This window comes from Siphateles boraxobius, unplaced genomic scaffold, assembly GCF_051911475.1.
Source record: "Siphateles boraxobius isolate OS27281-9 unplaced genomic scaffold, OSU_SipBor_1 232, whole genome shotgun sequence".
Classification (NCBI taxonomy): domain Eukaryota; kingdom Metazoa; phylum Chordata; class Actinopteri; order Cypriniformes; family Leuciscidae; genus Siphateles; species Siphateles boraxobius.
This window is the reverse complement of record NW_027508847.1, coordinates 122,501-137,500: the sequence shown is the minus strand read 5'-3', so window position 1 is coordinate 137,500 and position 15,000 is coordinate 122,501. Positions and strand designations below refer to the sequence as shown.

Here is a 15,000-nt window from a genome sequence, read left to right as displayed (position 1 = left end):
CGTGGATACACACACCCGGAGCAGCGAGCAGACTTGAGTGGCGCCCGGGGAGCGATTGGGGGTTAGGTGCCTTGCTCAAAGACACCTCAGTCATATTCCTGCCAGTACTGGAATCGAACCAGCAACCTTTGAGTCACCAGTCCAACTCTGCTACCATTAGGCCATGACTGCCCCTGATGCAGCCTTCACGCAGATGCAGAACAGGTAAATAATTAAGAGCGACTGAACTCTATTTAAATCTGTTTAATTGATGCTTCTCCACGGAACCGCAGGCTCTGGATGGAGACGATGCGTTGAGATTTGCCAGATACTGTTCAGATCGTGACCGATGGGAATATCACAGCCGATTTCAGTGATGGAAGGAAATTACTTAAAGGGGACCTATTACGTCCCTTTTAACAAGATTTAATGCAAGTCTCATATGTCCCCGGAATGTGTCTGTGAAGTTTCAGCTCAAAATACCCTGTAGGTCATTTATTATAGCATGTGCAAAATTGCCCTTTTTGGGTGGACGCAAAAACACTTTCACATTCACTAGTTGTTTTAACCCAATTTTGGGTCAAATATAGACAAACCCTTACATTTTGGGTTACATTTTTAAAATGCATTTGTGATCCAAACAACCCAGAATTTTTTATGGTGTGTGTGTCTTTAAATGCAAATGAGCTGCTTCTCCCCGCCCTCCATTCCAGAAGAGGGCGGAGCCTTTATAGCTCAGGTATTCCAGCAACAACAAAACAGAAGAAACCGTATGGGTCCATTTCCAGACTGACCTTGCGTTTATTTCTCACTTTCGGCAGATTGGTTGTAGTATGGAAGCTTGTTTCCGCCACTAAATAAATAAATAAATCATAATAATTGCGACTTTTTATCTCACAATTCTGAGTTTTTTTCTCATAATTGCGAGTTTACATCTCGCAATTCTGACTTTATTTCTCACAATTGCGACTTTATAACACGCAATTTCGACTTTATATCTCACAATTCTGACTTTATAACCAGTGTTGTGCAAGTTACTTCCAAACTGTAATACATTATATATTACTTGTTACTGTTATTTAAAAGTAATTCATTACCTTACAATATTACTGTCTCAGAATTGTAATGCGTTACATTACTCCTGTATTACTTTTGAGTTATTTGCACCAAAATAACTATACAAAAGTAGAACTTAACATTCTAAAATGACTAGGGCTGTAACGATATGCGATATGAAACCGAAATCGCGACACTCAGATCCACGAACCTGCAGAATCGCGACACATCCCTTCCAACTCCCAGCGTTATCCTTCCCGTCCAGAGATCCAATGCTACCACATCTTTAAATTACTATTAGTATTATTTGAAGTTAACTTAACATTATAAAATACGTAGACCTACACCACAAAATTAGTTGAGGATAAATTATTTAAAATTTGGGAATTCCAGCGTTTTGGACGTGACATTTGCAGTCAAAACTTGAAATATAAATTCTCAGAAAATGCATTTAATGCCAATATTGAAACGTCTTTTATCCATAGGCTCCTCCCTGAAAGGAGTCCAGACATTAGAAAAATATCAGTCTACACATGCGTTCTATATTTAATATTAGGGAAATAGACAGTCATGAGTGACAAAAAAAATCTTTAACTTTTAGGAGGCAACGATTTTTTGTGTGTGTGTAATTCTGTGAATTACACTGCGCAAATCGGATGAAGAAGGGTTGGCTCTCCACAGAACATAAAATATTCATTTTATTTTATTTTTCGTGTTCTCATTTATGAGGAAAAAACAATGTTACAGACGTGACAGTTCTCCGTTACGGACGCGAGCGCTCTGAAGCGGCACTACAATACTGCTTTAAAACTTTCACAGACACCTAACACACACAAAGCCTTTCTTTAAAATGAATTTCGTTTTGTATTAATTGTATCTTAATTTTAATCAATGTTTCATCAACCAATTGCCCTGGATTTAAGCGCGTGAACTGGAGCGCGTCTCATAAATGAACCGAAACTCAGCGTATAAAGTAGCCTATTCACGGACCTGAAAAATATATCTATATTGATATGTCTAATTGTAAACAGACTGCTCTCTGCTTATGAAATGAAATGTGCATTTCTCTCTGCATTCACTAGCCTACTGCGAAGATCGCGAGTCAGCATCGTCAACTTCATCTCGACTTTATTAATAGGCCTAAACAATTAAAATGTCTCCTTGCTATATTTGACATATTCATAATCATTGCTTTTGCCGGTTCTTTGTGACAGCTTTTAGGTGCTTTATCGGCAGCGCCGCCGCCCTTACATGAACGCGTCACCACCGCATCAAAAACATGATTGCGTGATGAAAACATGAAAAATACCACATAAACATAGCCTAACTGTTTAGAAAGAAAAGAAAGAACGAGTAGCCTAATGCGCATACGTCCATCTCGCGAATGTATAGTCTTCTTCATGCCATCTTCACCATTAGCCGCTTTTCCTCTGGCCAGCGTGAGCACAGAGGCCGAAATCACACCTCACTGCACTCCTGTAAAAAATAAATCGCTATACAAATATATCAGACTGCTGCCATTTAGTCTTTATTTACAGACTTGGACACCACACGCGGCTATTGACTGACCACAAACAGGTAATTTAGCTGTTTTTTTTTTTGTTTTTTTTGTTTTACAATTAAAACTAAAAGTCTGTTGTAACACAAGCCTTACTGAACATTTACCGAGTAAAATATTACTGAAAATTGACTAGTAATGCCTTACGCGTTACAGCAAAAAGTAATATGTTACTGTAATGCATTAGTTTTGTAACGTGTTACTCCCAACACTGTTTATAACACGCAATTGCGACTTTATATCTCACAATTCTGACTTTATAACACGCAATTGCAACTTTATAACACGCAATTGCAACTTTATATCACGCAATTGCATCTTTATATCACGCAATCCTGACTTTATAACACGCAATTGCAACTTTATATCACGCAATCCTGACTTTATAACACGCAATTGCAACTTTATATCACGCAATCCTGACTTTATAACACGCAATTGCGACTTTATAACACGCAATTGCGACTTTATAACACGCAATTGGGACTTTATATCACGCAATTCTGACTTTATAACACGCAATTGCGACTTTATATCTCACAATTCTGACTTTATAACACGCAATTGCGACTTTATATCACGCAATTCTGACTTTATAACACGCAATTTCGGCTTTATATCTCACAATTCTGAATTTATAACACGCAATTGCGACTTTATATCACGCAATTCTGACTTTATAACACGCAATTGCAACTTTATATCTCACAGTTCTGACTTTATAACACGCAATTGCGACTTTATATCACGCAATTCTGACTTTATAACACGCAATTGCAACTTTATATCTCACAGTTCTGACTTTATAACACGCAATTGCGACTTTATATCACGCAATTCTGACTTTATAACAAGTAATTGCGACTTTATAACACGCAATTGCGACTTTATATCACGCAATTCTGACTTTAGAACAAGAAATTGCGACTTTATAACACGCAATTGCGACTTTATATTACGCAATTCTGACTTTATAACACGCAATTGCGACTTTATATCTCATAATTCTGACTTTATAACACGCAATTGCGACTTTATATCACGCAATTCTGACTTTATAACACGCAATTTCGACTTTATATCTCACAATTCTGACTTTATAACACGCAATTGCGACTTTATAACACGCAATTCTGACTTTGTATCTCGCAATTCTGACTTTATAACACGCAATTGCGACTTTATATTACGCAATTCTGACTTTATACCTCGCAATTCTGACTTTATAACACGCAATCGCGACTTTATATCATGCAATTCTGACTTTATATCTCGCAATTCTGACGCTATAACACGCAATTGTGACTTTATTTCACGCAATTCTGACTTTATATCTCGCAATTCTGAGACATAAAGTCAGAATTGTGAGATAAAAAGTCGCAATTACCTTTTTTATTTTCCATTCTGTGGCGGAAATAAGCTTCCATATTGTAGAGTAACGTACCAGCTTCAAACGCGACTCAACCAATCAGAATCAAGGACCGGAATTATCTGTTTTACAGACGTTATGTAGCCACGCCCCTTTTCAGCGCTGTTCTCGTTATGTTCCGTCTTATGGTTTATTTACACAGCATGAAGGTAAGATCTTACAGAATTATGAATGAACCACTCGTTTTAAAACCTTTCCATTCAACTGACATTTGTTATGACCTCCGCTTCAAACATTACAATGCTCATGATAACTTTCCTTCACTCTACAATAAGCAAATCCACTTCCCCAGTTTATTACTCTTTGACATGAGTGATGCCATATAAATATACAGAGCTACCGCAAAAACAGACCATGGGGAAGCTAAGCTAACAGCGGATAACGTCACCATCACACTTACATTGTGATGTTACAATGTATAGAAATAATTTCTGGTGAACCCTGAAGCCTAATTGCATCATGCAAGTAAAAAAAAATGTTTTATGTCGTTTTAGTTTAAATTACTGATTCGTAATTGGATTTATTTTATTATTTTGTGGCTATTGAGCTATGTACAGCACTAAATAAATGTTACTTACTTACTAAACTTTACTGGCCAATGGAGTTTGAGCGCACAAGTTAGGGGCGTAGCCATCCGCTATATAGTTTGATTTAATACGATGCTTTGCTTCCTTGAAGGAGAAAGATTCTGAGGCAATGGCTATATAGCTCCCTTTGCTCGCGCTCAAACGCCATTGGCCAGTGAAGTTTACAGGCGCGGTGCAATTAGACTTCAGTATTTGGGGAAGGAGGGGACACACCCCATAGAGACCGACTCGAAAGGGAACACAGATTTCTCATCTTGAGACACTGTTTATGATTTATGGGGAATTTAAAAAAAGGAGTGAGTGAAAGTGAAAGTGAAAGTGACACGTGATGGCCAAGTATGGTAACCCATACTTGGAATTTGACCTCTGCATTTAACCCATCCAAGTAAGTGCACACACATTAGGAGCAGAGTAATGAGTAGTGAACACACACACACTGCAAACGTGGATACACAAACCCGGAGCAGCGGGCAGCCTTGAGTGACGCCCGGGGAGCGATTGGGGGTTAGGTGCCTTGCTCAAGGACACCTCAGTCATATTCCTGCCGGTACTGGAATTGAACCAGCAACCTTTGGGTCACCAGTCCAACTCTGCTACCATTAGGCCATGACTGCCCCAAAATGGATTTTCATCATTAGGGTGGTTATGTACACACACTGCCAACACACATTTATATTCAAACACCATGTTAAAGTGAATTTTGCATGATAGGATATTAAGATGTTAAGTCTTGTTTTCTGGGGAAAAAAGTATCAAATTAGAGATTGTTTTAGTAATAGGGTCAGAAAAAATTATCTTTTTTCCCTTTGAATTAAGTTTATTTTCTGACGCCATTGGCAGATATGTGTTCTTTTCTTAAGCATAAACAGAAAACAGTTCTAAATATCTTCAGTCATTTTGCTTCTCTGGTAAATGACTCTTTATTTGAAGATATTTGTGCTGGAAAACAAGACCAAAATACTGAGGAAGAAAGTCATTCTTAAAGGAGAATCTGTTTTATACAGAAGCAGTTCAATTATTCAAGTCTGGCCTCAGAGTCTGAGCTGATAAAGTACACAGAACCTTTCATAACGTGGTACAAGTTCACCAGCTGATCCTACATCGCCCCAGATACTGAAGAATAATGAAATCTAACTTCTCCGCCTGCTTCAATATGTGAACTTAATTAGGAGGAACAGGTGTGGAGCTCTCGTATCCGCTAAAAGCATTTGCAAAATGTCATGTGGGGGACGCGTGGGAGCGCTGCTGGAATCCCAGACCTCATTTTCACCAGAGTCTCGACTTTCCTGGAGTCTGAGAGGAAACCGCAGAGATTCTTGTAGTGTCCTGAAATCACACAGATCTTTAACATTTGTTCATAACTTTGCCAGAATGTTCTGAAAACATTTCGCTGTTGGCTAGGTAGTATGTATTTAAAATACAGAGTTGAGGTACACTATAAAAAAATATTGTTGCAATTAGCTAGAATAACATTAGTGTCACAACAAGTCAGAGAAGATGAAGAGCAGGGGATATTTTTGCAGACCACACCGAACTAAGAGAGAACCATTCACAAGATAATGAGAACTGAACAAGAAACAGGTGAATATAATCAGAATCAATTACCAAGGGAGCAAATGAGAATATACATAGACCTGTTTACACGAGAACGATTCTGGGTGAAAACGTATAAATATTTTATCGGATGTGCCTTTTGTTTACACGGCGACGGCGTTTTGGAGGCTTAAAAACGCAAAAAAGTGAAACCACCCTCCAGAGTGGAAATCTTAAAAACGATCCACTGTCGCGTACCCATCTAAACAGTAAAAACGCAAATCTGCTCACTGTGGCTCTCGTCGCGTACGTGTTTACGTCACAGGCATGCGCCATTACAGGAAAATAACCCCAACATGTCGGATTATTTCCATACGTCGGACCTCTAAGTTGCCATAGCAGCTCTGATAAACATACAAGAGTCTTTTCAGCAGTTGTACAAAATATTCTCAGATATTGGTGTTGTTGTGTCGCAGTGCTTCACATTGCCACCTAGCCGCCTGGACTGCATACCACATCGAATTTCACACACTTTTGCGTCATCATATGCACACGGATTTCCCCCCGATAACGCTCGTCTAAACGCAGAATAAAAAGTGATAACGCAACGCCACTTTTGCGTTTTCTCTTCAGATCGTTTCCGTGTAAACATAGCCATAGAAACCAAGAAAACAGTAACTAAACAGTTAAAGGAAAACAAAATAATCTTCAAACTAAGAGTCGCTGAACACAAACAAATAAAAAATGTGACAGATAGAATAACTTCCCTGATTGAGCTTGTTGAGAACTCAAATACTCAGGTTATTTAATACAACTTCACATTTCAAGTTGACTTAACTCAAAATTTTAGTTTGTGGTTTGTGACGTCAGAAACACCAGCGATTTCAAAGCGTGTTTTTGAGACTGTCTTTGGTTCACTGCAGTTTTAAGGAGAAAATACTCAGCAATGCTGTCGACTTATGAATTTACACATGGTTTGTCTTAAAGCAGATTAAAAACACCACATAGACATATAAACAACATTAAAAGCTGGATTTTCATTAACACTTTTTTCTATAGCATTTTTACGTTCTCTTCGATTAAAAGGACTAAGGCTTGTTTGTTTTCAGGGATTGTTGAGTTTTCCTCTTCCTTCTCTTGGCTCGTTACAGCATTATTAATTGTTTTGGCAGCAGCAGTAGATGAAGGTCACAGAGACACCGGATATGATTATGCTAATGAGCAGAGACACGTCCACTGAGCGGAAAGAAGAAACCTGAAATGAGAAGAGGGACGTCCAGCAGAGACATATGTACTTACTATATATTTTTCAATATGTTCTTGTACTTTGCGAGCGCTATAAAAGAAAGATTCTATAGTATGAATGTAATCCGGACGTACATTCGCCATGTTTTTTCACATTCTATAAAGCAGGGAAGAATGAGATTTTAGCCCCAGACTTTCATTATGATCACATACTGTCTTTCTCTCAGCTTAGTTGTCATTGTAAAAGTTATGTCGGTGTGTATTTTAAAAGCAGCAGGCCTGGTTTTCATGAACTGAAGAGCTGACTGTATTCAGCAGAACTCATACGAACATTGGAAAGTCTGGACTCTGTCAGTTTTATTTCCTGAATCAATATAAAGCAGCATTGTCAAATGACAGTGTTTTCTCAAAGTGATGAGCTAAAGTTCTTCCAGTAACATTAATATAATGTCTGTTCAAGGTTATCTGCTCTTTAAGAATGTTCTCTAAATGTGAGCACAAAAACATTATTTGTATCATTTACATGCGTGTTTCATTTGGACGTTTTTTAAATGTTACTTGTTTCAGAACGTTCAGAGAACATTCAAAAGTAACATTCCAAAAATGTTTGCTAAATGGAATGTTCCCTTAACGTTCGAATAAACAAGGGGAAAAAAATCTTTTTAATCATGTGCATATAGCCATAACTTTTTTTCTGGTGTGGCAGGTCAGAAATTTCTTGTTTCAAATCTATTTCAAATCTACATAAAATCACTTAAAGGTCCAGTGAAGCACACAGCATTATTTAATGTGTTGACGTAATTTCAACAGAAACAGGGCGGGACATATATTTAAATAGCCAATGGCGTTTAGTTTATATCACAGCTTGGCCAGAGCTGTTGAACACGATAAAACCGCAGCTTCCTAATCTCTAACCGTTTCTCCTCCTAATTTCTTCCATTTTGCTTTAAAATACAGCATTCGAATTCAAATGATCCGATACTTTTTTTGTTCTGCAGGGACTCAATCATATGATCCGCTCTGTGTGTCGTGTCTCTAGACCAGAGCCGCGGCGGTTCCTGAAAACAGACTTCATTCAGCTCAATCAAAAGCATATTTACACTGTCTGATTCGTTCCCTATCCCCTATATAGTGCACTAGGTCCCGTTCATCATATATAATAGTAAATGTGTGAAGAAGTGACTGATTACAGTCGCAGTTTATAATATGGGGGCGGAGCTTCAGATTCTAGAGAGCATTTGATTGGACAGAAAATCTGATGAGAAACTGAAGTGCAGAGCGATGTCATCAAAATCATTGATCCATTTTGGCAAAAGTGAGAGACTTTAAGTTTTTAACTCTTATTTATTCTAAATGCGAATTTTGTCATTTTGGAACACACAAGCTTATAGATAACAGTTAGACTCATACTATAAGCCAAAAAACTTCAATTTTGATTTCATGGGGACTTTACTGATCGTAGCCTACTACAGCCAGCGTGTAAAACGAATGTGGAATGGATCACACATAAAACGAATTTCTTGTAACTGCATCTTAGCAAACACTGGATCATCGTTCCTATGTAATGATTACATTTTTGCCTGGAATATATTCTGTTCCATAGACAAGGAGTATCCGACACAAACCCGATCAATCCGTATAGGCTACTGTAACCGGCAGAGCTGATCAAACGACGGTTAAAATTTGTCAGTAAACATTGCAAAATAATGTTTAAAAATTATTGTTCGTTTATATTTTCGATGCAAAGTAGGCTACTATCACAGGATATGTGCGTACATGTAGCTGATCGTGTATAACCATGTATAATATTTGTCAATTCCACTGCGCTACTTTTCCATTCTTTTTCTATGTAGGCTAAACATGCGCTTGAAGAACATGTTTGTCCATCTTTGGGCTTGTTATTTTTCCTCTATTAATAGGTGAAGTGACTTAGTTCAGCTGCAGTGTCCTTGGCCTTTGTGTCCGTGTCATAGTTCTCTGAAGAACTAAGAAATCAGCTGTTAAAGCCGTAAAAATGCTTGTGCAACAGCTTCAGTCGGGGGTCACTGGCCACACACACATACATACACCTCTGTTTTTAATACATTCAAAAAGCTGCATTTAAAATACATTTAATATGTCATCATTTGGACTATTCGTCTCATAAATATGCCTTTGTGTCATAATTTGGACTCTTCATCTCATAAATATGCCTTAATGTCATATTTTAGGTTTTTCAGTATTGTGTCATAATTTTGACTTTACATTTCATAAATGTGCCTTAGTATGTCTTTTCATCGTATAAATATGCCTTAGTATGTCGTCATTTAGATTTTTCATCTAATAAATATGCTTAGTATTTCATAATTTGAACCTTTCCTATCATAAATATGCCTTAGTGTCATAATTTCGTCTTTTCATCTAATAAATATGCCTGATATATATCGTAATTTCGACTTTGTCATAATTCTGACTTTGTATGTCATAATTTTGATGAAATGTGCATTTTCAACTTTTTATATGATAATTATGCCATTAAAAGGTCAAAATTGTGTCTTAGTATTGCATAATATTTACCTTTTTTATATCATAATTCTGACTTTTTCATAAATATGACTGTCATATGACTTTTTATTGTATTTGTATAAGATTTGCTAAAACATGATTGCATGCTTCCACATTTTGAAATATTGTATATCATTTTCTGAGACGATAAGCATGACAGATGCATGTCACGTGTCTCTAAGAGTGCACTACAGTGTGCAGTGTGCAGTGTGCGAGTCTGATCCGAGACCTGTGATGCTCAGGTCGAGTGTGTGGAGCTGATGATGATGGGTGGAGCCACACGATGAACAGGAGCTTCAGTCAAAGCTCTCCTCATATCCCTGTTTCTGCATCATCAGGATGACAATCATTGCTGAAGATGACGGAGATCCAGAGTGATGGACTAACAGTGTCGGTGAGAACATTCACACACACATGCATGTCTTTGACTTCAGTTAAACACTTGTTAAATCATCATTCTTCTGGCGGAATAATCGCGTTAAAAGCTTTTGCGTGGAAAACAATGGAAAACAAACGTCAGTTTAACGCCTAATGTATAAAGTGACTGTCATTTTAACGCCGACTGTGATGTTTTATTGACATTTCATTGTGAACTCGATTATTTGGACGCACGTTTTATTGATATATTTGATTGTTTTGGACATGTTGCTTTTCAAGTTGATTTACTCAGTCCGATCACTGCAAATTATTAACACACTCTGTAAAGGAAATTTAGTAGGCTATATTATTAGTACAATATCAGTTCAGACCTTAATATATACATTTCATACCATTAACAGTACAAAAGATCTACATCTTTATTAAATTTACTGACGTTGGTTTAACAAAAAAAACAAAAAAAAAACAAACGGAAAATGAAACGGAAATCTCTCAAGGTGACCTTAAAGTAGTGAGTTTACACGAGATTAACAGGTATATTTTTGATGCTTAGATAAATGAGCTTGCCATATGCAAATTTTTTTTTAAATCTGCAAATTAAGAGATCATCAGTCAAATGTTATTCTGTTAATAATCTTTATTTTATTTTTCTAAGAAAACCTGAGCCAAAAATCTAAATTCAATCATTATTTGAATACCTGAAACCATCAGGTTTTAGGAGATGAAGAACAAGGTTGTGTAAACTATATCTGTACATGTAGAATGTGTTGAAGTGTGTGAGCTGAGGATTGTTTGGTTTGTTTGGCGCTGGCATTAAAGCCGCATGGAGTCGAGTGTGTGGGAGTGTGTGTGTGTATTGTTGTTGTGCCACCTATAAACACAGAGATGAGCTCAACCAGAAGAGACAGTTCCACTGCCAGTCACAGGCTTTACAAGCAGTAGGCTATATATATCCAACCTTTTCTGTATTTTAAGACAAGCACTGCGTTTGTTTTCCCCAAGTCCAGGATCAATAGGTGTAAAATGCACAGATATCCGCTAAATATCTAAAGTAAGTGTCCACTGGAGTGCGAGTTTGTTACATTCACCGGCAGAGAGTTTGTGATTCATGTGGTGCTTGTCTATGTAAAACACTGAGTGTTCTAAGATGTCCTGCGTGGTTGCTATATTTTTCTGAGTGCTTTTAGGCACACTGTAAAGGTGTTAATAATAGGCTTTTCTGAGTGTTGCCTCTGTATATGGTTGCTGGGATGTTCTGGGTGGTTGCCAGGGCGTCGCTACGTGGTTGCTAAAGTGTTTGAGTGTTGCTGGGATGTTCTGGGTGGTTGCCAGGGCGTTGCTATGTGGTTGCCAAAGTGTTTGAGGGTTGCTGTATGGTTACTGGGATGTTCTGGGTGGTTGCCAGGGCGTTGCTATGTGTTTGCTAAAGTGTTTGAGGGTTGCTGTATGGTTGCTGGGATGTTCTGGGTGGTTGCCAGGGCATTGCTATGTTGTTGCTGAAGTATTCAAGTGTTGCTGTATGGTTGCAAGGATGTTCTGGGTGGGTTGCCAGGGCGTTGCTATGCTGTTGCTGAAGTGTTTAAGTGTTGCTGTATGGTTGCTGGGATGTTCTGGGTGGGTTGCCAGGGCGTTGCTATACGGTTGCTTAAGTGTTTGAGTGTTGCTGAGATGTTCTGGGTGGTTGCCAATGCATTGCTATGTTGTTGCTAAAGTGTACTGACTGAGTGTTAGTGTTACTACTGTATATGGGTGCTCTGATTGTTATGGTGGTTGCTGTGGTGTTGCTATGCAGTTGCTAAGATATTATAAGAATTGCTTATATGGTTTCTGGGATGTTCTGGGTGATTGCCAGGTCTTTGCTAAAGTGTTTGATTGTTGTTTGGATGTTCTGGGTGGGTTGCCAGGGCGTTGTTATGTGGTTGCTAAACTGTTTGAGTGTTGCTGTGATGTTTTGGGTGATTGCCAGGGCGTTGCCATGTAGTTGCTTAACTGTTTGAGTGTTGCTGGGATGTTCTGGGTGGTTGCCAGTGCGTTGCTATCTTGTTATAAAAAGTGTACTTACTGAGTGTTACTATTGTAGACACTGTATACTTACTTTATTCTAGAGCTGCTGTAAAGCCAAAACAATCTCTGTTACTTTAATTTTACCATTATCACTGTAAAGCTGCTTTGAAACAATATATATTGTTAAAAGCGCTTTATAAATGAAGGTGACTTGACTATATGGGTGCTAGGATTGTTATGGTGTTGCTATGCAGTTGCTAAAGTATTTTGAGTATTGCTTCTGTATATGGTTTCTGGGATGTTCTGGATGGTTACCAGGGCGTTGCTATGTGGTTGCTAAAGTGTTTTTAGTGTTGCTGTATGGTTCTGGGTGGTTTCCAGCGCGTTTCAGTTGCTAAGGTTTTCTGAGTGTGTTGCTTGTCTATTTGGTTTCGGGGGGGGGGGGTTTCTCAGTGGTTGCTAGAGCATTAAAATGTAATTCCTACGTTTTTTTTTTGAGTGTTTCTTTCTACTGTATATGGTTGCTGGGATTTTCTATGCGGTTACCAGGGTGTTGCTATGTGGTTGCTTAGTGTTGATATATGTTTGCTGGGATACCAGGGCGTCGCTATACAGTTGCTTAAGTGTTTTAAGTTTTGCTACTGTATTTAGTTGCTGGGATGCTCTAGGTGGTTGCCATTGTGTTGCTATGCAGTTGCTTGAGCATTTTTTTCCTGCCTCGCAATAAAAGAGTCCCGCCTCAAGTTTGGTCTCTAGAAATGATATTTAACATGAATTTTGCATTTTTATAATGTAGCCCTGGTTTCATTTCCCTCAAGGCTTGTCATTGTGCTTCAGTTAAGCTGTCAGTGTGTAGATTTGAAAGTTGAAAGCGTCTGTGAAGTGTCACGACCCCCCCGGCCCTCATTGACGTTCTCTGAAGGGGGTCTGACTCACGTCTGTCACTCGCAGACTCTGACATTTCCACCGGCCGTCTGTCAGGACGGTTTTGCTGAAGACTTTTCCCGGCATGAATTATTCATACAAACATCACTGTACGCCACACATAATTCTGAGGGATTAGGCAAATTGGAAACCAACTGGAAAAGGTGAATTAAACATTAATCAGTGCAATTAAGCAAAGTCAGCTGCTGATTCTGTAATTGATTATCTGATTGGAATGTATAATCGGGTTCGTGAAGGGGCGCATGTGAAATCTGTGAATTTACAGAGGATGTTTAATGAAATGGGATGTATTTATGGACACTGGTAATGCTATCAGCCGGGACATTGGAGAGAAACAGAGAAATCTGAAGAGATCAGGCTGTTAAATCTGTAACTTTAGATGTTGAGTGCTTGTCATACGTGCCGTCATTGATGTACATTGACTGGAATAATCTGAATATGACAAACAGAAGTGAATAACTGCATGTGATAATAAAAAATCATAAGTAATAATAAAGTATTGTGACGTGCCTCTAGGCACAGAGGTAATTATAATGTGAAACACCTGAGGATTATAAAAGCTGATGCTTCTCTGACTTCACACTCTTCGGTTACCCTCTCGCCTTTTGTTATTTAGGTTTGCTGCTGTATTTGTTTATTATTTGTTTGCTTCATGTATTAGTTTAGTTTGGGAATTTATGTTTGCAGGCCTGTGTTTTTGGAGTGTGTATTTTGTGTTTGCGTTAATTGCATAGCTTTTTCTTTATTTACGTTGATGTTCCCAGTGGAATGTTTTCTTTAGTGATGTTCTTTTCACATTTAGGTATCAGTTGTAAATGATATTTTGGTAAATAATATTGCCTCCTATTTCCTTATTGCCTCCCTCATTTCTCCCACTTTTGTGACAGTATCATAATCAAAAACTATCTTGGCAAAAGTTTGAGAACAGGGGCGGAGTGGGACCAAAAAATCTACCTGGAAATGCCTTGTTATTTACCAAAAAATATATTTTGGTACAAAATATACTAATGTCATAGAACCCTTACAAAATTATTTTAAATAGATTAAGAAAGCCAATGCTACTGGTCACATCTATGGTTAGATTGATTTGTTTAGATCCAGTGAAAGTGCTTCCTTGGCAACGCCACCATGTTTTAGGTGTTGTTCTATGCGTGCACTTAGAAAGGAGTTTAAGCACAATTAGCTTTAGTTTTACCACAGATTAGCTTATAACGCTAGTGTATGGGTCATGGAATAAGTAAAAATAAAGATCGCTAGTTAATACCGCTAACAAGGCTCAAAATAGCCCTGCACTAACACACTAGCATAATGAGGGTCTCTACCTGCAAACCGAAGGATTGAGAACTTTGTAAGTGTACAGACAGTTTAATAAGAAGATACTTTATAAAGACAGTACACTTCGCGTATACAAGCAGGAGCCATCTTTGGAAAACAGTCTCGACCAGTCGAACTACGAATGCCATGCTACGTGAGCTGAACTGTGACTATCGACCCGCACGTAGCACGGCGTTCGTACTTCGACTGGTCGAGACTGTTTTCCAAAGATGGCTCCTGCTTGTATACGCGAAGTGTACTGTCTTTATAAAGTATTTCTTTTGAGCCTTGTTAGTGGTATTAACTAGCGATTTTTATTCGCACTTATTCGATGCTCCATACACTAGCGTTATAAGCTAATCTGTGGTTAAACTTAAACTAACGTTAAAACTGGGTACATTCGATTATCATGAAAACGCATCCCAAAG

General features: G+C 38.2%; 1 protein-coding gene across 1 annotated transcript in view; it reads left to right on the top strand.

The window, feature by feature from the left end:
* The first annotated feature begins 10,192 nt into the window (after positions 1–10,192).
* Positions 10,193–15,000, top strand: part of tmem200cb (transmembrane protein 200C, genome duplicate b) — a 7,124-nt gene continuing 2,316 nt past the window's right edge. Inside the window, exon 1 of the mRNA XM_077240473.1 lies at positions 10,193–10,325. The gene's annotated coding sequence lies outside the window, so the exon portion shown is untranslated. The remainder of the gene's footprint in view (positions 10,326–15,000) is intronic.